The sequence below is a fragment of the Salmo trutta genome, chromosome 12 (assembly GCF_901001165.1).
Source record: "Salmo trutta chromosome 12, fSalTru1.1, whole genome shotgun sequence".
NCBI classification, from domain to species: domain Eukaryota; kingdom Metazoa; phylum Chordata; class Actinopteri; order Salmoniformes; family Salmonidae; genus Salmo; species Salmo trutta.
The window spans coordinates 72741689-72765896 of record NC_042968.1 but is presented as its reverse complement, the minus strand read 5'-3'; positions in this window follow the sequence as shown (position 1 = coordinate 72765896).

Below are 24208 nucleotides of genomic sequence, written 5' to 3'. Positions count from 1 at the left end.
CTTTGCATTAGCCAACTGAGCTGACTCCTAGGTGCCTTCAGGTCGAAATGTCACACAAGGTCCCCTGACTATAGTTCACCGAACCACCTCTGCTTTCACCCCTTCCAACTCCTACATTGGTGCTGTGACTCTACATCAAATTTTTTTAATGTTTTTATTTATTTATTTCACCTTTATTTAACCAGGTAGGCAAGTTGAGAACAAGTTCTCATTTACAATTGCAACCTGGCCAAGATAAAGGAAAGCAGTTTGACACATACAACAACACAGAGTTACACATGGAGTAAAACAAACATACAGTCAATAATATAGTAGAAAAATAAGTCTATATACAATGTGAGCAAACGAGATGAGATAAGGGAGGTAAAGGCAAAAAAGGCCATGGTGGCAAAGTAAATACAATATAGCAAGTAAAACACTGGAATGGTAGATTTGCAGAAAGTGCAAAGTAGAAATAGAAATAATGGGGTGCAAAGGAGCAAAATAAATAAATACAGTAGGGGAAGTGGTAGTTGTTTGGGCTAAATTATAGATGGGCTATGTACAGGTGCAGTGATCTGTGAGCTGCTCTGACAGTTGGTGCTTAAAGCTAGTGAGGGAGATAAGTGTTTCCAGTTTCAGAGAATTTTGTAGTTCTTTCCAGTCATTGGCAGCAGAGAACTGGAAGGAGAGACGGCCAAAGGAGGAATTGGCTTTGGGGGTGACCAGAGCGATATACCTGCTGGAGCGAGTGCTACAGGTGAGTGCTGCTATGGTAACCAGTTAGCGGAGATAAGGGGGACTTTACCTAGCACGGTCTTGTAGATGACCTGGAGCCAGTGGGTTTGGCGACGAGTATGAAGCGAGGGCCAGCCAACAAGAGCGTACAGGTCGCAGTGGTGGGTAGTATATGGGGCTTTGGTGACAAAACGGATGGCACTGTGATAGACTGCATCCAGTTTATTGAGTAGGGTATTGGAGGCTATTTTGTAAATGACATCGCCGAAGTCGAGGATCGGTAGTATGGTCAGTTTTACGAGGGTATGTTTGGCAGCATGAGTGAAGGATGCTTTGTTGCGAAATAGGAAGCCAATTCTAGATTTAACTTTGGATTGGAGATGTTTGATTGCTCAAGTTTCTTCAAAGAGGAGGTGCTTCGGTCTATAGCCAGAGGACTCCTGATATCTCCAGGAGTGATACTGTTAGTATAATTTTTGTCTTAATTTGTTGTTGTCTAGTACTATCTTTTTGCTTGCTAGGGCTATCTACTTTAAGTACTGTCTGTCTTCCCAGTAGCCTACTTGGTGTGTGAACTGCTGAGAGCTCATAACCTGCAGTTGACACATCAACCAGGATTAGGGGGCAGGGCAATTTGTTACTGTTGTTGTTTTCGTAATCAGTGGCTGTATTGGAGGGGGAGTGGCTTCTTCTCTCCTAGGCAATTAGTAGTGGGAAGTGTACTCTTCCCCTCTGCTAGGCAATTAGCAATTACGGTTAGTGCTTCAGTCTCCCCTGTTTTCTCAGCGGTGGTCTCGTTGCCAAAACTAAGACGGTTCTGCCGAGTTGATCTGCGGAAAGAGAGGACGGCGCCATTAGTTATAAATGTCTCCAGCGAACAAAACATAAACAACATTTGTAAAGTTTTACCTTCTATTTCAAGCAAGGCTTGGTCTCCAGCATCATTTGGAACTGCCGATCTGCAGTCAAGAACACCAAGTTCATCTCAGCCGATGCTGCCCTTCAGTCCCGAGACATTTTGGCCCCGATGGAGACATGGATCACCCAAGAGAACACTGCTACTCCAGCTGGTCTCTCTTCATCTGACTACGTGTTATCTCATAGTCCAATAGCATCTGGTCGTCGCGGTGGTGGCACAGGTCCACTCTTTTCTCCCTCACTCACCTGTCCATCTCCTCATTTGAAATCCATACTGTCACTTGTCCACTCAAGATGAACATTGTTTTCATCTATCACCCACTGGGTGCCCTTAGAGTTTCTCAACGAGCTTGACAACTTGATAAGCTCATTTCCTGATGATGGTTCACTGCTCTTTGTACTGGGCGACTTCAACCTCCCGATATCTGCCTTCAATTAATTTCTTTCTGCCTCTTTCTTTCCCCTCCTTGACTCTTTTGACCTCACCATTTCCCAGTCCCCTCCCACTCACAAGACAGGCAATACACTCGACCGCATCTTTACTAGAGGCTGTTCGCCTACTAATCACAGTGCAACCTCCTTCCAGGTCTCTGATCACTACTTTGTTTACTTTTCTGTCTCTCTCTCCTCCAGATGGTCATGCGCCATGTCAATCTTCGCTCTCGCTCTCCCACTCCTTTCTCCTCTTCTATCCTATCATATCTCCCTTCTGTAAGTCCTTCTCCCTCCTGTCTCCTGATTCTGCCTCTTCAACCCTACTCGCCTCCCTTTCCACATCCTATGATTCGCACTGTCCCCTTTCCTCCCGGCCGGCTCGGACCTCCCCCTCCTTCTCCATGGCTGAGAGACTCATGGTGAGCTTACGGAACAGGGCTGCAGGCAGCTAAACGAAAATGGAGGAAAGGTCCTCCGGAAGTTATCATCCTTTCACTCACTCCTCTCTATCTTCTCTTCCAATGTATCTGCTGCTAAAGCCACTTTTTTTGTATAATTCAATTTCAATTTTTGCTTCTTTTTTTGTAAACAAAAACATACAAACTAACATTTACTTACATTTCCACAAACATTAATGACATCACACTTGCTCAGACCCCATGTTCCCACCGTATTCACACCCAATGTTGTTTTCAATACCTGTAAGACTCTACCCTATTTGACTTCAAATTGTGTTATGTTTCTGTCTGCAGACAGATTTTTATATATATATACTACCGTTCAAAAGTTTGGGGTCACTTAGATATGTCCTTATTTTTTAAAGAAAAGCTCATTTTTTTGTCCATTAAAATAACATAAAATTGATCAGAAATACAGTGTAAACATTGATAATGTTGTAAATGACTATTGTAGCTGGAAATGGCTGATTTTCTCATGGAATATCTACATAGGCATACAGAGGCCCATTATCAGTAACCATCACTCCTGTGTTCCAATGGCACGTTGTGTTAGTTAATCCAAGTTTATCATTTTAAAAGGCTAATTGATCATTAGAAAACCCTTTTGCAATTATGTTAGCACAGCTGAAAACTGTTATGCTGATTAAATAAAACGGCCTTCTTTAGACTAGTTGAGTATCTGGAGCATCAGCATTTGTGGGTTCGATTACAGGCTCAAAATGGCCAGAAACAAAGACTTTCTTCTGAAACTCGTCAGCCTATTCTTGTTCTGAGAAATGAAGGCTATTCCATGCGAGAAATTGCCAAGAAACTGAAGATCTCGTACAACGCTGTGTGCTACTCCCTTCACAGAACAGCACAAACTGGCTCTAACCAGAATAGAAGGTGGAGTGGGAGGCCCCGATGCACAACTGAGCAAGAGGACAAGTACATTAGAGTGTCTAGTTTGAGAAACAGACGCCTCACAAGTCCTCAACTGGCAGCTTCATTAAATAGTACCCGCAAAACACCAGTCTCAACGTCCACAGTGAAGAGGCAACTGCTGGCCTTCATATAGATAAGAACTCCCTTGGTAGATAGTGTGGTCTACAGCTTATCATGAGGTATTTTACCTCAGGTGAGCAATACCTCGAGACTTCTTTAATATTAGACTTCACCACCAGCAGTTATTGACTAATAGACATACACCCCCGCCCCTCGTCTTACCAGACGTAGCTGCTCTGTCCTGCCGATGCATGGAGAAGCCAGCCAGCTTTATATTATCTGTGTCGTCGTTTAGCCACGGTTCGGTGAAACATAAGATATTACAGTTTTTAATGTCCCGTTGGTAGGATAGTCTTAATCGTAGATCGTCCAGTTTGTTTTCCAATGATTGCATATTGGCCAATAATACAGAGGGTAGTGATGGTTAACTACTCGTCGGCAAATTCTTAGAAATTCTTGTCTTTTCTTCACGCAGATGACTGGGATTTGGGCCTTGTCTCGACAAAGCAGTATATCCTTCGCGTCGGACTCATTAAAGAAAAAATATTTTTCCAGTTCGAGGTGAGTAATCTCTGTTCTGATGTCCAGAAGCTCTTTTCGGTCATAAGATACATTATGTACAAAATGAGTTACAAACAATGCGAAAAAAACAAACAAAATAGCACAGTTGGTTAGGAGCCCGTAAAACGACAGCCATCACTTCTGGCGCCATTATCACTCATCACATGGTCTCTCCGATCATTGCTATGCGATTGACACTCAAATAATGGCTGAACCTTGGCCGTGACCCCACTCTCTGAGGGTGTCTCAGGGGGAGTGGGATATGCAAAAAACGAATTTTGAAACGTGTATAATACATACTTGTACATGTGGGAAATATGATGAATGTAAGCACCCACCTACAGTAATTATGAAAAACTTTACTGAATGTTCTACTCGTCCTTGTAGTAATTTAGTGGTTGATGGGGAACTAGAACTGAAGCGGTCTACAAATTTTTATGTTCCAACCCCCGACCACCCGCTCAAGGAAAAATTGTCCCATGCTGAATCTAGTTGATGATCCCTGACCTATATGGTATTAGTCAAAAATGCGTACGATATGATGTGGAAGGAGGGGGTTGCTAAACAAGCTTAATCTTTTGGAGGTAGGAGTAAGAATGTACAATTGGATAAAGGACTTCCTGTTTGGAAGATCTATCGAGGTGAGGGTGGGGAAGTCTCTGTCAGGCAGTTACTTGGTGGATAATGGTACACCGCAGGGGTGTGTGATTAGTCCTCTTTTGTTCTCAATCATGATCAATGATGTTTACTCTCAGGTACGGACGGATATTGGTAGGTCTTTATTTGCAGATGATGGGGCCTAATGGAAGAGGCGAAGAAATGTACCAAACAAAGTCAGGATGGTATATGAAACGATTGAGGTAGAGCGGTGGGCATTGAAGTGGGGATTCAGGTTTTCTGTAGAGAAACTCAGTGTTTTTTAGGTGGGAGGTGGGAGATGAAATATGCCTGAGGTTGCATAGGAGACATTTGGAGAGGGTGGGGTCCTTCATGTTTCTTGTGGTGTACTTTGATACTAAGTTGACCTGGGCAGAACACATGTAGAGAGTGGTGGGAAAATGTAAAAAGGTTCTAAATGTGGCACTCTCTGACAGGGACAGAGTGGGGGGCTGGGCGTTCCTCACTGAGGACCATGTATGTTGCTTTGATCCAACCTGTAATAGACTATGGAAGTATAGTGTATGGTTCAGCAGCCAGGATATCACTGGAAAGGCTTGATGTCATATAGGCACAAGGTAGTAGAATATGTAGTGGGGCCTCTAGTGTCAGCTCTACAGGTGGAGATGGGGGAGATGCTATTACATATAAGAAGGCAAAAGCTGACAATGAACTAGTGGGTTAACTTAAAGGGGCATGGGGTGTTTGAACCCCACGAAAGGGTTGTTACAGGCATGTTGGGAACATGAACATGGACAGAATAAAAGTTTTAGATGGGTGGGTGATAACCAGGCGAGACAGATGAGATTGTATGGCATGGACTTTAGCCCCACGGTACCTATCCCTATGAGTCCACCATGGCTACTCCCACCTCCAGTAGTTGATTTAAGTGTTGGAGAGAGTACGGAAAGACAGGGAGGGGGTTGATCCATCCAAGTTATTTAAAAGACAACTGGATACAGTATATATGGATTTTTTACCAATATATACAGATGGATCAAAAGATCCAAGGACAGGTCGGACTGGTTCAGCCTTTGTTGTACAGGAAAGTTGGGTCGCAGTAAGGAAATGTATTACAGGCCACCTGGCTGTATACACAGCAGAGCTGATGGCTGTACTGTTGGCCTTGCAGTGGGTGGAGGAAGTTCCAAAAAGAGTAAAGTAAACCTGTAAAGTAAAGTAAACCTGTCCCAGACCTGCTGTTTTCAACTCTCTAGAGACAGCAGGAGCGGTAGAGATACTCTGAATGATCGGCTATGAAAAGCCAACTGATATTTACTCCTGAGGTGCTGACCTGTTGCACCCTCGACAACCACTGTGATTATTATTATTTGACCCTGCTGGTCATCTATGAACATTTGAACATCTTGGCCATGTTCTGTTATAATCTCCACCCAGCACAGCCAGAAGAGGTTTGGCCACCCTTCGATAGCCTGGTTCCTCTCTAGGTTTCTAACTAGGTTCTGGCCTTTCTAGGGAGTTTTTCCTAGCCACCGTGCTTCTACACCTGCATTGCTTGCTGTTTGGGGTTTTATGCTGGGTTTCTGTACAGCACTTTGAGATATCAGCTGATGTAAGAAGGGCTTTATAAATACATTTGATTTGATTTAAAGTTAGAGTATATGCTCTTACTCGTGCTATGTTGATGAGTCTGCAAGCATTTAGCTACAGTATATGAGGTACTCACAATTCATGCCCACAGAGACAGTGGAGCATGTGCTAATACAGTGTGGGCAGTATGATGGGGAAAGAGATACTGAGATCCAATATGAGGGAGAAGGGGTCACAGGAATTGACTTTAAAGAGCATAGTGAGTAGAACATTGTTAGATACAGTCAAAAAATGTTGTTATATTTTTTAAGAGAAAAGGGGCTGACAGGTGGGATTTAGTCCTTCCCTGTCGCTGGCGTACACTCCAGTACAGTAGGTGGCGGTAATGCCCCATAACATTTGATGCCAACCGCCGATAAACCCCACAGAAGTAGAAGCGTCGAGGAAGCAAACATTAAAACCTAGCAGTCAAACACAGAAATGGTTCCAATCATTTATCCACTATTCATTTTTTCCATAGGATATTTTAGAACCACTTCAAATTAAGTATATGTTTAGTGTAAGCTTACCTTGGCGTGACGTTTTGATAACCGTTTAATTATTTCTCGGGACAAGGTGAGTTTTACCAATATATTCGCCTCAAAATATAAAAGTTATATTTTTTTGTGATCCAATACGTAATATAGAACATAATCCAGAGAGGTTAGAAAAAGTATCTAGATCCTCTATGAGGCTGTGGAGGGATACAAATTGTGGATTTAAAAGAAAACATGAATCATCAGCGTATAATGACGCCTTTGTTTTTAAGCCCTGGATTTCTAACCCCTTGATAATATTGTTAGATCTGATTTTAATAGCTGACATTTTGTAGGCCATAATAAATAGATATACCGATAGTGGACAACCTTGTTTTTCTCCTCTTGACAGTTTACAGCTTTCTGAGAAGTAGCCATTATTTACTATTTTACACCTAGGGTTACTATACATGACGTTAAACACATTTTATAAGAGATTCTCCAAAATTGAAATATTCCAGTCGCACTTTATCAAAAGCCTTTTCAAATGACTCCGTCATTTGTAACATGTTTCAGTCAATTCTTTTTGGTAGCATTTCTATATTGAAGATAAAAAAATTATTTGGTGCATTTTTCGTCATATTCTCTCATTTTGCTTTAATTTTTAAAATATATTGCACCTGATTTTTCTTTATTAAGTTCCATTTCTTTTTGTTTTTCCTCTTACTTATTCTGAGCCTCTATGGTACAGTTTCTATTGCTATCTATCTGTTCTGTTAGACCTTCTATTTCCTTTGTTATTACAGACTACTGAATTGGCCTCTAAAGGCACATTTAAAAGTGTCCCATACAGTAAGGGGATCTGCTGTACCTATGTTATGTCAGAAAAATTCAGTTATAAATTCCTCTGTCCTTATTAAAAACAAGTTATCATCCAATAGGCTTTGATTACATTTCCAATATCCTCGCCCATGTGGAAATTCAGTAAGAGTAATTTATATGCTAATTATCTGATGGACCTTTTTTTAAACTTTTGGTGCCAACGAGAATGACATAAGAAAGTAATCAAGACGACTAGCTTGATTGAGCCTCCGTCATGAACATCTCACTAGGTCAGGATATTTAAGCCTCCATATATGCACTAGTTCCAATATATCCATGACATTTGTGATTTCCTTAAGAGCATGAAGGTGATCGTTTATAGTGTGATTTCCTTTACGGTCCATTGAGGCATTTAAAACAGTATTATAATCTCCCACCATAATAATAGCGTCTTGCATTGCTTGTAGGGTTGATCATTTATTGAATATATTTTCAAAGAAATGTGGATCATCATTATTTGGTCCGTTAAGGTTTATGGTCCAATAACATATTTAAAATCATCCATCTACCTTACGGATCTGTTTGGACAATTTACACATTCGGATCAAAATTACTGTTAATTAACATCATCACCCCTTTTGAGTTTCTTTGCCCATGGGAGAAGTATATTTCACCCCCCCCCCCTAGTCGTTTTTCCACATAACTTAATCTAAAATTGTTGAATGAGTTTCCTGTAAACAATAGAAATTATAATCCTTCTCTTTAAACCAGGTCATTCTTTTTTGTCTTTTCTTATTATCTGCTTAGCCATTACAATTATAACTGGCTATACTTATTTCACCAATTACCATAATGAGAAAAACTCAACAAAAAAATAAACGTCCCTTTTTCAGGACCCTGTCTTTCAAAGATAATTCGTAAAAATCCAAATAACTTCACAGATCTTCATTGTAAAAGGTTAAAACACTGTTTCCCATGCTTGTTCAATGAACCATAAACAATTAATGAACATGTACTTGTGGAATGGTCGTTAAGACATTAACAGCTCATAGACGATAGGCAATTAAGGTCGCAGTTATGAAAACTTAGGACACTAAAGAGGCCTTTCTACTGACTGAAAAACACCAAAAGAAAGATGCCCAGGGTCCCTGTTCATCTGCGTGAACGTGTCTTAGGCATGCTGCAAGGAGGCATGAGGACTCCAGATGTGGCCAGGGCAATAAATCGCAGTGTCCGTACTGTGAGATGCCTAAGACATCGCTACAGGGAGACAGGATCGGTACATCTGAACATCACACCTGCGGGACAGGTACAGGATGGCAACAACAACTGCCCGAGTTACACCAGGAACGCACAATCCCTCCATCAGTGCTCAGACTGTCCGCAATAGGCTGAGAGAGGCTGAACTGAGGGCTTGTAGGCCTGTTGTAAGACAGGTCCTCACCAGACATTCCCGGCAACAACGTCGCCTATGGGTACAAACCCAACGTCACTGGACCAGACACGACTGGCAAAAAGTGCTCTTCACTGACGAGTCGCGGTTTTGTCTCACCAGGGGTGATGGCCTGATTCACGTTTATCGTCGAAGGAATGAGCGTTACACCGAGGCCTGTACTCTGGAGCGGGATCGATTTGGAGGTGGAGGGTCCGGCATGGTCTGGGGCGGTGTGTCACAGCATCATCGGACTGAGCTTGTTGTCATTGCAGGCAATCTCAACGCTGTGCGTTACAGGGAAGACATCCTCCTCCCTCATGTGGTACCCTTCCTGCAGGCTCATCCTGACATGACCCTCCAGCATGACAATGCCACCAGCCATACTGCTTGTTCTGTGTGTGATTTCCTGCAAGACAGGAATGTCAGTGTTCTACCATGGCCAGTGAAGAGCCCAGATCTCAATCCCATTGAGCACATCTGGGACCTGTTGGATCGAAGGGTGAGGGCTAGGGCCATTCCCAACAGAAATGCCCGGGAACTTGCAGGTGCCTTGGTGGAAGAGGGGAGTAACATCTCACAGTAAGAACTGGCAAATCTGGTGCAGTCCATGAGGAGGAGATGCACTGCGGTACTTAATGCAGCTGGTGGCCACACCAGATACTGACTGTTACTTTTGATTTTGACCCCCCCTTTGTTTGTTCAGGGACACATTATTCCATTTCTGTTAGTCACATGTCTGTGGAATTTGTTCAGTTTATGTCTCAGTTGTTGAATCTTGTTATGTTCATACAAATATTTACACATGTTAGGTTTGATGAAAATAAACGCAGTTGACAGTGAGAGGACATTTCTTTTTTTGCAGAGTTTACAAGTTTAAAATGTATTTATCATAATATACGTTTCTAAATGTACCATTAAAAAGTACCATAGTGATTGAGTGTCCATATTGCTCTACAATGATATTTGCATTGCTACTAAGTAACCCTCCAATTGTTCTCCACTACCCCACCCGCTAAAGCCCCTCCCCACCCCAAGTTAGGTTATCATCACAGTGACTGGCAGGCCACCCTCGTCCCTCTGGATCCCTAGCCCCCCCCCCCCCCCCCCCCCCCCGAGAGGCCACGACCTATCCTTCGAAAAGTGCACACAGTGCCATCCACAGAACAGAAGCAGATCAAACGCTAAAAACATTTCCAGTGCTCTCACCTCAATTTGCTTTATATATAGCTATTAAAAACTATATATATTCCAAAATCTTGCATATTTTAATTTCCATCATTAACAATTAATATGCATAATAATGTTGACAGTCCATGCAAAGGATTGTTACCTATACCAGGATTGCCATCGCATTACATTTTTCTCAAGCAATTATTATATTAGCAAACAATTATTGTGATTCATCGTATATTGTCCCTAACATCCTTACCCCCTTGCAACAGAGCCCTCGGGGGTGTCGGGCTCCCCAGTATTATGCACTCCTGCCACCATCATTACGCACACCTGCTTCCTTCATCACGCGCATCAGTGATCATTTGGACTCAATCACCAGTGTCATTTCCTTCCCTATATCTGTCTGTCCTACAGCTCTGTTACCCGCTTCAGCATTAATGTTCGTGTCATTTTGTTACCCATGTGCTGACGCTGTTCCTGTCTTGTCCTTGTCTGTTCCTCATTAAATGTTTGACTCCCCGTACCTGCTTCTCGACTCCAGCGTCAGTCCTTACATAGTCTTACACACTCAACCCCTTTCCCCCACAATAAACCACAAGCTCAGATGCTCAACGATTGTTACATCCCAGAGTCCAACTCAAGAAAGGATTTTGGTTTGTTGAGCTTTTTTTCTATTGGCATTTACTTGGATATGACCATGAAAATTATGTTGATGCATGATTTCTATGAAGTTAAAATTGTGCCTTAAGTGTACAAGGATGTAAAGTATGATTTTCACATGTAAAATATGAGTTAATAATCAGTTTTGTAGTTGCAAAAAATATTTGCAAACTTAACTTATTTTGAGAATAAATGCAACAACACTTGCAAGTGCATAATGTGATGTGTAAGTTGATATGTGAATAAATTCAATAAGGTTTGCAAGCATGCAACTACATTTGAGAATGAATGCAACTAATTTACTAAACTTGCAATTGGTGAATCTTCTGTGAATAAAAACGGCATTTACCATGTTGAATCTGCTAGCTAGCCTCTTTTCTATTGGCATTACGTGGTTGGTTACCTAGCTAGCTAGCATTAGAGCCTTATGGCTAGCCTGTATCTAGTGGTTCTTACGTTGTGTATCAGAGGAATAGGTCTACTTGTTATTTGGTTGAGACTAACATTAGTTTAGAAAATAATTGTTTGCTCTGTGTATATTTGGTGTGTAGTTGGTTGGCTTTGCTAGTTAGCAAGCTTTCTAATAATGTTTTGAGGAGAACAGGCTAGCCCCCTGTAGAATCAAGACAAGAGGGGATGGAGAAGAAGATTAGATGTTCAGTTTCTTGATCTGGCTGATACAGTGACCAGACGAGATGAGAGCTAACTGCTACAGAGATTAAAAAGGTGAGATCTCTTTGATTCTGTTTAGATTAACTAGCTATATGTCAATGTCGAACAAATGCAATGATATTCATTTTATTGGATTGCTACATGAGCTGCTTTCCCTGAAAATGTATATCTGATATAGCTAGCTAGTTGTTGTTCTAGTGTCCGTTAAATGTTACAGCCACAACAACATGATCATGTAGTCATGCATCTGCAGACCAGTTAGGAGGAGAAAAGCATGCTTTGGGTGAGCTAGCTAGAACAATATCCACTAGCTAATATGAGATAAACATTTTCAGGAATAGATATTGCTACCTGTAGTAATTTTGTTATTTTAAACCACCTCATGCACCTCATCTGTATCTGTGTTACATTCCATGTTATGTTTTAATATATTTATACTGTATTGCTATCTGTCTCAAGTTGTACAACTCATCAGCATGAAGAATCCTGAATTCTATTTGAATTGTCAAGTGGACGGAATTAACATTAAAATAATGTTGTGCCTCTCTTTCAGATCTGCTAAGCACACCTCTGCCTCTGCTAGCCACACAACCACTGCCTCAGAGTGATTGGGTAAGCTCCTTCCTGGCTGGCCCGATCCAGGGGTGACATTGGCCTGTTTTCACTGGGCATTCTACCTTGTCCCGGTCCTCAGCTGATCAAGTTTAGCCAGGTAGTCACTGTGATTTGCCTCTGCATTGCTTGCTCTTTTGGGTTTTACATTGGACATTGGAAAGGGCCACAGTGTATCACACCCCTCCTGTCTCAGTAATTATTCTGCAATAGTTCAAGTGCCGGGGGGCTAAGCTCAACTTGTCTTATCTGGACCTGTATTCACAAAGCGTCTTAGAGCAGGAGTGCTGATCTAGGATCCTTTTTTAATTTTAGATCATAATTAAACAAATGATATTGACTGGTGGGACCTGACCCTAGATCAGCACTCCTAGTCTTGTGGGGCATTTCCATACAGTGTTTACCCCAGTGTTTTACCTCAAAAGGCTCAGACTTTTCTGTTTCCATCTACGCGTGCCGGCACCCGTGTCTCACTGGGCCATGGTTCTGGCGGACCTGCTGGGGCCGAAGCCAGGCCACTGGTACTTTTCAGCCTGCATTTACATGACAATGGCTAACTGTGAACATGAACATATTACAAAGCAACTGTTTTGATTATGCAGAGGTTGTTGATTCTGCACAAGTCCTCACTACCAGCCCTAGCTATGGAAACAATTTCCCTAGTATAACATAAGGGTGAATACACTATTATAAACCGGGTCGTTCGAGCCATGAATGCTGATTGGCTGAAAGCCATGGTATATCAGACCGTATACCACGGGTATGATACAAATTAGTTTACTGTTCTAATTACGTTGATAACCAGTTACTCCACGTTGCGTTGTGCGTAACAGCCCTTAGCCGTGGTGTATTGGCCATATACCACACCCCCTCGGGCCTTATTGCTTAAGTATAACACTGATGTTTCAGTCAAAAAGCAATATTCGATGCTTTGTGAATATGGGCCGTGGTGTAATGTGTGATCTTAGGCAGTGCCTGAATACACCCCTTAACTGTGCTATGTTGGCCATATACCACAAATCCCGAAGGTGCCTTATTGCTAATCTAAACTGGTTACCAACGTAATTAGAACACTAAACAAGTGATTTGTGTCAATCCGGTGGTATACAGGACACTCTCAATGCCTCAAAAACCACAGAGATAGCCATAGACTACAAGAAAAGAAAGAACCCCAAGGCCCCTGTCATAATCTCTGACAAACCAATAACCCTGACAGATTATTTCAAATTCCGCTGCACTTACATCAGCGACTCACTGAATTGGGACATCAACTCCAACCACATCATCAAGAAGGCCCAGCAGAGACTGTACTTTATAAGGCAACTGAAAAAGTACAGGGTTAAACAACAGCTGATGGTTCAGTTTTACACAGCCATCATACAGAGCATTCTCACATCATCTATTACAGTTTGGTATGGGAACACGGACAGGGTTGTTTCAAAAGCGTTAAAGATCACTGGCTGGGACCTTCCCTCTGTGAGCTCTCTGTACACCAAGCACCCCCCCCCCCCAAGCACACTCTTTATATCTATCCTACCCTGCCTTTCTAAGGTCTTCGAAAGCCAAGTCAACAAACAGATTACCGACCATTTCGAATCCCACCGCACCTTCTCTGCTATGCAATCTGGTTTCAGAGCTGGTCATGGGTGCACCTCAGCCACGCTCAAGGTCCTAAACGATATCGTAACCGCCATCGATAAGAAACAATACTGTGCTGCCATATTCATTGACCTGGCCAAGGCTTTCGACTCTGTCAATCATCACATCCTCATCTGCAGACTCAATAGCCTTGGTTTCTCAAATGATTGCCTCACCTGGTTCACCAACTACTTCTCTGATAGAGTTCAACATGTCAAATCGGAGGGCCTGTTGTCCGAACCTCTGGCAGTCTCTATGGGGGTGCCACAGGGTTCAATTCTTGGGCCAACTCTTTTCTCTGTATACATCAATGATGTCTCTGATCCACCTCTACGCAGACGACACCATTCTGTATACTTCTGGCCCTTCTTTGGACACTGTGTTAACAACCCTCCAGACGAGCTTCAATGCCATACAACTCTCCTTCTGTAGCCTCCAACTGCTCTTAAATACAAGTAAAACTAAATGCATGCTCTTCAACCGATCGCTGCCCACACCTGCCCGCCCGTCCAGCATCACTACTCTGGACGGTTCTGACTTAGAATATGTGGACAACTACAAATACCTAGGTGTCTGGTTAGACTGTAAGCTCTCCTTCCAGACTCACATCAAACATCTCCAATCCAAAGTTAAATCTAGAATTGGCTTCCTATTTCGCAACAAAGTGTCATGAGCGTCGTAAGGATTGGACCAAGGCTCAGCGGGTATAGTGCTCATCTTCTTCATTTATTAAAGTAACGTGAACACTTAAACAAAAATAACAACAAATGACTAAACAGTTCTATAAGGCACACAGGCTATACAGAAAATAACCACCCACAAAACACAAGTGAAAACAAACACAACTAAATGTGGCCTCCAATTAGAGACAACGACAACCAGCTGCCACTAATTGGAGGTCATTGACAAAAACCCAACATAGAAATAGAAAACTAGATATACACATAGAAATAGAAAATATAGAACATAAACCAAAAAACCCGAAACACACAAAACAAACACCCCCTGCCACGCCCTGACCAAACTACAATGACAAATAACCCCTTTTACTGGTCAGGACGTGACACAAAGCATCCTTCACTCATGCTGCCAAACATACCCTCGTAAAACTGACCATCCTACCGATCCTCGACTTCGACGATGTCATTTACAAAATAGCCTCCAATACCCTACTCAATAAACTGGATGCAGTCTATCACAGTGCCATCCGTTTTGTCACCAAAGCCCCATATTACTATCCACCACTGCGACCTGTACGCTCTCGTTGGCTGGCCCTCGCTTCATACTCGTCGCCAAACCCACTGGCTCCAGGTCATCTACAAGACCCTGCTAGGTAAAGTCCCCCCTTATCTCAGCTCACTGGTCACCATAGCAGCACCCACCTGTAGCACGCGCTCCAGCAGGTATATCTCTCTGGTCACCCCCAAAGCCATTTCCTCCTTTGGCCGTCTCTCCTTCCAGTTCTCTGCTGCAAATGACTGGAACGAACTACAAAAATCTCTGAAACTGGAAACACTTATCTCCCTCACTAGCTTTAAGCACCAGCTGTCAGAGCAGCTCACATATCACTGCACCTGTACATAGCCCATCTATAATTTAGCCCAAACAACTACCACTTCCCCTACTGTATTTATTTATTTTGCTCCTTTGCACCCCATTATTTCTATTTCTACTTTGCGCTTTCTTCCACTACAAATCTACCATTCCAGTGTTTTACTTACTATATTGTATTTACTTTGCCACCATGGGCTGTTTTGCCTTTACCTCCCTTATCTCACCTCATTTGCTCACATTGTATATAGACTTATTTTTCTACTGTATTATTGACTGTATGTTTGTTTTACTCCATGTGTAACTCTGTGTTGTTGTATGTGTCGAACTGCTTTGCTTTATCTTGGTCAGGTCGCAATTGTAAATGAGAACTTGTTCTCAACTTGCCTACCTGGTTAAATAAAGGTGAAATAAAAACATTTAAAAATAAATTACAGACAGAATTACTCCTCAGCACCACCTCCAACCCCACCACCAGACAATCCCACAGGTAAAGAAGCCGGATGTGGGGTCCTGGACTGGCGTTGTTACACGTAGTCTGCGGTTGGGAGGCCGGTTGGACCTACTGCATAATTCTCTAAAATGACATTGGAGGAAAGTTATGGTAGAGAAATGAACATTTAATTCTCTGGCCACAGCTCTGGTGGACATTCCTGCAGTCAGCATGCCAATTTCACGCTCCCTCAACTTGTGACATCTGTGGCATTGTGTTGTGCGACAAAACTGCAGATTTTAAAGTTGCCTTTTATAAGGTGTGACTGTGTTATGATCATGCTGTTTAATCAGCTTGTTGACTTTCGCACGTGTCAGATGGATGGATTATCTTGGCAAAGGACAAATGCTCACTAACAGGGATATAAACAAATTTGTAGACAAAATTTGAGAGAAATAAGCTTTTTGTGCGTATTAAAAATGTCTGCGATTTTTTTATATCAGCTCATGAAACATGGGACCAACACTTTACATGTTGTGTTTATATTTTTGTTCAGTGTATATTTGTCACTTCAGATCTACCATGCGGTACCGTAAACAAATACCACCAATCTGGAGTGGACTACATTTGAATTAAAATGATTCTCTAGGATGACTAACATCCATCATTATCCATGACTACCATCCACATGCAATCCACCACCACTTTTGTAATGAACATACCTTCTCAATCTATTGTACATAGAACAACAACGTGTTCTATGTATTCATGATTAATATTCCCATTTGTCAATAACAGCATCTACACATCATGGCAATATGCTTGACTGCAAAAATATTTAAACATGTCTTTAGACTTTATCTTTAGACTTTATGCCCATCAGATTTCATATTATGCCAATATGTAAAAGTTATCAATTAGGAAGATGGTGCTGTTCAGAATGACAAGTTCATGACTGTTGATGTTCACAGGACTCTCCTAATGCTATGCTGAACGAGCACCACGGATGAAGGAGGGGAAGGAAAACAGACAGCTTCTCTCTACCACCCCTTCAGCAAGGCCTCCGCACTTCAGGAGCACACAAAAAAACTAAAATATGCATGCCATCAATATTTTCAACTGACTCGACTCGCTATTACCACACTACAAACGTGCATTTATTCAAATCTGATAAAATTCCTATTGAGAGGGGTGGCTGGAAATAGCCAATGAATCTGCCAAAGTTTGCCAAAAGCTTCAGCACTGTGTTTGTTAAAGTAAAAATCAATAGACACCCTATTTGTTTAAGCTCCTCTGAAAAAAGCTGTTACAGAGTCTAGCCTTGCGTAGTGTGGCACTGTTGTTGGCTCCCTTGTAAAGAGGAAGAATATGAGCACCATGATCATGGTGAAGTAGAGGATGGAAGTGGCCGCACTGATGATCTGCAGCTTGGAGAAGTAGTGCAGGTCGTAGACAGGTAGACTGTCATTAAAGGACTGGTCAGCAAGGAATGACACCTGTGAATCGTATACAAAACACAACACACTAGGTTTGGCTCAATATTTTTTGGGGACACTGTAGTGAGGTCTAAATGCTTGGATCGATGAGCAGAGAAATTTTGTGAAATGAGACAGAAACATTTGCATCATTTAGAATGTTTTCTTATAACTAAAATAGATTTACTGTTGACACGAAGACTTCACCCTTGGTAGCTAAACATAATGGCACAGATAATCTGGCAAACTGTAAATGTTAGAAATCTGTTTTACAAATATTACACACTGCATTTACATCCAAAGAGATAGAGCACAGTATGCAATTATTGTGATAACCAGATCCAAGTGGAAGTAACACAGCATGATGGTGGCCTTGGAGCAGGTGGTGAGGAAAATGATGAACACCAGGAACCGGAACCCAAAAATTGTAGTACATCTGGTGAGATAAAATGTTGAACAAATACTCAAAAATCAACCAGATTTAGTGTCCTTGCCTAAACATATGTGCAGTTAGCTTAAAGCCAATCAGAATTCAGGACTCAAACCACCTAGTTTAGAATTTAAAAATGTAGTCACTTGGCAGACACTCAAATGCATACACATTTTCTTATTTGCTCATACTGTTCCCCCATGGGAATCGAACCCATGACCCTGGTGTTGCAAGTGCCATGCTCTACCAACTGAGCCACAATTTACACACAGTTATCAAAACGTCACACCAGGGTAAGCCTACACGAAACACAGACCTTATTTAAAGTGGTTCTAATATCCCCTATGGAAAAAATTAATGGTGGAAAAACGATTGGAAACATTTCGGTGTTTGACCGCTAGTTTTTAGGGGTATTATGACTCATAATGTGGTGGAATATGCTAGAACTATTAGAGAAATGAGGGGAGAGGAAACCCATTGGGCAATAAATGGAGGAACTTATAACGCACCACCCAGCAGACTATCGACTAATCACGTTCACGTTGTCATTCTGCGTCACGTTGTCCCTTCAATTCAATTCGATTCAAGGGGCTTTATTAGCATGGGAAACATATGTTAACATTGCCAAAGCAAGTGAAGTAGATAATATACAAAAGTGAAATAAACAAAAATGAACAGTAAACATTACACTCACAGAAGTTCCAAAATAATAAAGACATTACAAATGTCATATTATGTATATATACAGTGTTGTAACAATGTGCAAATGGTTAAAGTACAAAAGGGAAAATAAATAAACATAAATATGGGTTGTATTTACAATGGTGTTTGTTCTTCACTGGTTGCCATTTTCTTGAGGCAACAGGTCACAAATCTTGCTGCTGTGATGGCACACTGGTATTTCACCCAGTAAATATGGGAGTTTATCAAAATCGGGTTTGTTTTCAAAATCTTTGTGGATCTGTGTAATCTGAGGGAAATATGTGTCTCTAATATGGTCATACATTTGGCAGGAGGTTAGGAAGTGCAGCTCGGTTTCCACCTCATTTTGCGGGCAGTGTGCACATAGCCTGTCTTCTCCTGAGAGCCAGGTCTGCCTACGGCGGCCTTTCTCAATAACAAGACTACGCTCACTGAGTCTGTGCATATGTAACAGTGTAGGTTCCGTCCCTCTCTTCGCCCCAACCCGGGCTCGAACCAGGGACCCTTGCACACATCAACAACTGACACCCCACGAAGCATCGTTACCCATCGCGCCACAAAAGCCGCGGCCCTTGCAACGCAAGGGGAAACCCTACTTCAAGTCTCAGAGCGAGTGACGTCACTGATTGAAACGCTATTAGCGCGCACCACCGCTAACTAACTAGCCATTTCACATCGGTTACACATAGTCAAAGCTTTCCTTAAGTTTGGTTCAGTCCCAGTGTTCAGGTATTCTGCCACTGTGTACTACTCTCTGTTTAGGGCCAAATAGCATTCTAGTTTGCTCTGTTTTTTCGTTAATTCTTTCCAATGTGTCAAGTAATTATCTTTTTGTTTTCTCATGATTTGGTTGGGTCTAATTGTGTTGCTGTCCTGGGGCTCTGGGGGGTCTGTTTGTGTTTGTGAACAGAGCCCCAGGACCAGCTTCGTTTACGGGTCTCTTCTCCAGGTTCATCTCTCTGTAGGTGATGGTTTTGTTATGGAAGGTTTGGGAATCGCTTCCTTTTAGGTGGTTGCAGAATTTAACAGCTCTTTTCTGGAGTTTGATAATTAGCGGGTATCGGCCTAATTCTGCTCTGCATTCAGAGTCTCAATTTGGTGTTTGTCCCATTTTGTGAATTCTTGGTTGGTGAGCGGACCCCAGACCTCACAACCATAAAGGGCAATGGGTTCTATAACTGATTCAAGTATTTTTAGCCAGATCCTAATTGGCATGTCAAATTTTATGTTCCTTTTGATGGCATAGAATGCCCTTCTTGCCTTGTCTCTCAGATCGTTCACAGCTTTGTGGAAGTTACCTGTGGCTCTGATGTTTAGGCCATGGTATGTATAGTTTTTTGTGTGCTCTAGGGCAATGGTGTCTAGATGGAATTTGTATTTGTGGTCCTGGCGACTGAACCTTTTTTGCAACACCCTTATTTTGGTATTACTGACATTTACTGTCAGAGTCCAGGTCTGGCAGAATATGTGCAGAAAATCTAGGTGCTGCTGTAGGCCCTCCTTGGTTGGTGACAGAAGCACCAAATCATCAGCAAACAGTGGACATTTGACTTCAGAATCTAGTAGGGTGAGGCCGGGTGCTGCAGACTTTTCTAGTGCCCTCGCCAATTCGTTGATTTACAGTTGAAGTCAGAAGTTTACATACACCTTAGCCAAATACATTTAAACTCAGTTTTTCCACAATTCCTGACATTTAATCCTAGTAAAAATTCCATGTCTTAGGTCAGTTAGGATCACCACTTTATTTTAAGAATGTGAAATGTCAGAATAATAGTAGAGAGATTGATTTATTTCCACTTTTATTTCTTTCATCACATTACCAGTGGGTCAGAAGTTTACATACACTCAATTCATATTTGGCAGCATTGCCTTTAAATTGTTTAACTTGGGTCAAACATTTCAGGTAGCCTTCCACAAGCATCCCACAATAAGTTGGGTGAATTGTGGCCCATTCCTCCTGACAGAGCTGGTGTAACTGAGTCAGGTTTGTAGGCCTCCTTGCTCGCATACACTTTTTCAGTTCTGTCCACAAATTCTCTATAAGATTGAGGTCAGGGCTTTGTGATGGCCACTCCAATACCTTGGCTTTGTTGTCCTTAAGCCATTTTGCCACAACTTTGGAAGTATGCTTGGGGTCATTGTCCATTTGGAAGACCCATTTGTGATCAAGCTTGAACTTCCTGACTGATGTCTTGAGATGTTGCTTCAATATATCCACATAATTTTCATCCCTCATGATGCCATCTATTTTGTGAAGTGCACCAGTCCCTCCTGCAGCAAATCACCCCAACAACATGATGTTGCCACCCCCGTTCTTCACGGTTGGGATTGTGTTCTTCGGCTTGCAAGCCTCTCCCTTTTTCCTCCAAACATAACCATGGTCATTATGGCCAAACAGTTCTATTTTTGTTTCATCAGACCAGAGGACATTTCTCCAAAAAGTACGATATTTGTCCCCATGTGCAGTTGCAAACTGTAGTCTGGCTTTTTATGGTGGTTTTGGAGCAGTGGCTTCTTCCTTGCTGAGCGGCCTTTCAGGTTATGATGATATAGGACTCGTTTTACTGTGGCTATAGATACTTTTGTACCTGTTTCCTCCAGCATCTTCACAAGGTCCTTTGCTGTTGTTCTGGGATTGATTTTCACTTTTCGCACCAAAGTACGTTCATCTCTAGGAGACAGAACGCGTCTCCTTCCTGAGCGGTATGACAGCTGCGTGGTCCCATGGTGTTTATACTTGCGTACTATTGTTTGTACAGATGAACATGGTACCTTCAGGCATTTGGAAATTGCTCCCAAGGATGAACCAGACTTGTGGAGGTCTCCAATTTTTTGTTGTTGATGTCTTGGCTGATTTCTTTTGATTTTCCCATGATGTCAAGCAAAGAGGCACTGAGTTTGAAGGTAGGCCTTGAAATACATCCACAGGTACACCTCCAATTGACTTAAATGATGTCAATTAGCCTGTAAGAAGCTTCTAAAGCCATGACATCATTTTCTGGAATTTTCCAAGCTGTTTAAAGGCACAGTCAACTTAGTGTATGTAAACTTCTGACCCACTGGAATTGTGATATATTGAATTATAAGTGAAATAATCTGTCTGTAAACAATTGTTGGAAAAATTACTTGTGTCATGCACAAAGTAGATGTCCTAACCGACTTGCCAAAACTATAGTTTGTTAACAAGAAATTTGTGGAGTGGTTGAAAAATGAGTTTTAATGACTCCAACCTAAGTGTATGTAAACTTCCGACTTCAACTGTATATTTTGAAGAGGGTGGGGCTTAAGCTGCATTCCTGTCTCACCCTACGGCCCTGTGGGAAGAAATGTGTGTATTTTTTGACTATTTTAACTGCACACTTGTTGTTTGTGTATATGGATTTTATAATGTCGTATGTTTTTCCCCCAACACCACTTTCCTTCAATTTGTATAGCAGACCCTCATGCCAAATTGAGTCGAAAGCTTTTTTGAAATCAACAAAGCATGAGAAGACTTTGCCTTTGTTTTGGTTTGTTTGTTTTGTCAATTAGGGTGTGCAGGGTGAATATGTGGTCTGTTGTACGATAATTTGGTAAAAAGCCAATTTGACATTTGCTCAGTACATTGTTTTCTCTGAGGAAATGTACGAGTCTGCTGTTAATGATAATGCAGAGGATTTTCCCAAGGTTGCTGTTGACGCATACCCCACGGTAGTTATTGGGGTCAATTTTGTCTCCACTTTTGTGGATTGGGGTGATCAGTCCTTGGTTCCAAATATTGGGGAAGATGACAGAGCTAAGGGTGATGTTAAAGAGTTTTAGTATAGCCAATTGGAATTTGTTGTCTGTATATTTTATCATTTCATTGAGGATACCATCAACACCTCAGGCCGTTTTGGGTTGGAGGGTCTTTATTTCATCCTGTAGTTCATTCAAGGTAATTGGATAATCCAGTGGGTTCTGGTAGTCTGTAATAGTTGATTCTAAGATTTTTATTTGAACATGTATATGTTTTTGCTGTTTGTTCTTTGTTATAGAGCCAAAAAGATTGGAGAATTGGTTTCCCCATACAACTCCATTTTGGATAGATAATTCTTCGTGTTGTTGTTTGTTTAGTGTTTTCCAATTTTCCCAGAAGTGGTTAGAGTCTACGAATTATTCAATTACATTGAGCTGATTTCTGATGTGCTGATGCATTGTTTTAGTGATTCACCATAGTGAAGTTGTAGACTCAGGTTTTTAGGGTCTCTGTTTTTGGTTGGACAGGTTTCTCAATTTCTTTCTTAGGTTTTTGCATTCTTCATCAAACCATTTGTCATTGTTGTTCATTTTCTTCGGTTTTCAGTTTGACATTTTTAGATTAGATAGGGAAGCTGAGAGGTCAAATATACTGTTAACATTTTCTACTGCCAAATGTACACCTTCACTATTACAGTGAAACATTTTGTCCAGGAAGTTGTTTAGAAGGGATTGCATTTGCTGTTGCCTAACTGTTTTTTTGGTAGGTTTCCACACTACATTCCTTCCATCTATAGCATTTCTTAATATTACTCAGTTCCTTTGGCTTTGATGCCTCATGACTGAGTATTGCTCTGTTCAAGTAGACTGTGATTTTGCTGTGATCTGATAGGGGTGTCAGTGGGCTGACTGTGAACGCTCTGAGAGACTCTGGTTTGAGGTCAGTGATAAAGTAGTCTACAGTCCTACTGCCAAGAGATGAGCTATAGGTGTACCACCTACCGTAGGAGTGCCCTCGAAGCCTACCATTGACTATGTACATACCCAGCATGCGACAGAGCTGCAGGAGTTGTGACCCGTTTTTGTTGGTTATGTTGTCATAGTTGTGCCTAGGGGAGCATATGAGGGTGGGAATGCTGTCACCTCCAGGCAGGTGTTTGTCCCCCTGTGTGCTGAGCGTGTCATGTTCTTGTCCAGTTCTGGCATTTAAGTCGCCACAGACTAGTACATGTCCCTGGGCCTGGAAATTATTGAGAAGCTGTCTTCATTAAAGTATGGGGATTCTAGTGGGGGGATATAGGTAGCACACAGGAGGTCATTGTTCTCTGTTAAGATGATTTCCCTTTGAATTTCTAGCCAAATGTAAAATGTTCCTGTTTTGATTAATTTAATGGAGTGAGTTAGGTCTGCTCTATACCAAATTAGCATACCCCCTTAGTCCCTTCCCTGTTACACACCTGGTAGTTTGGTGGATGGGACGACCAGCTCTCTGTAACCTAGAGGGCAACCAATTGGTCCGTCTCCTCTATACTATGTTTCTTGTAGGATGACAATGTCTGTATTTCCGATTTCTTTCATGAAGTCCAGGTTCCTGCTCTTTAGGCCAAAGGCAGATGACCTCAGGCCTTGGATATTCCAGGATGAGATAGTGGAGGCTTTGTGTTCCATAAAGTGTCCAATGTTGTTGGTTGTGTGGTTTGGTCTCAGGACAGTAAGTGTGAGCAGAGCCTGCTGAGCATCTGGTACATGCCATTGGCTTGGGCTAGTGTAAGAGTGGGGGTTGGGCCTGTTTGCCTGCTCACAGCCTGGGCAGATGTGTGACTTCTCCAAGTCAAGGTATGAGTTGAGAAACGTGCCTATTTTCATCGAAAGTACATAATGTCACGATTCCAAAGCTGTACAATATTACATATAGCAAGTTAATTATATCACATCTCGGAAAATATTTGTAGTATTGTAATTCTTGTTGATGCAATTCATGCTAATGTTTATGTTGTTGTTGAACTAACCTCCAATTAACTCCCATTCACTCCTTGAATGAGAGCTCTCCTTGTCCCTGATTCACCCAGAATGCTCCGCGCGGCCCATTGAC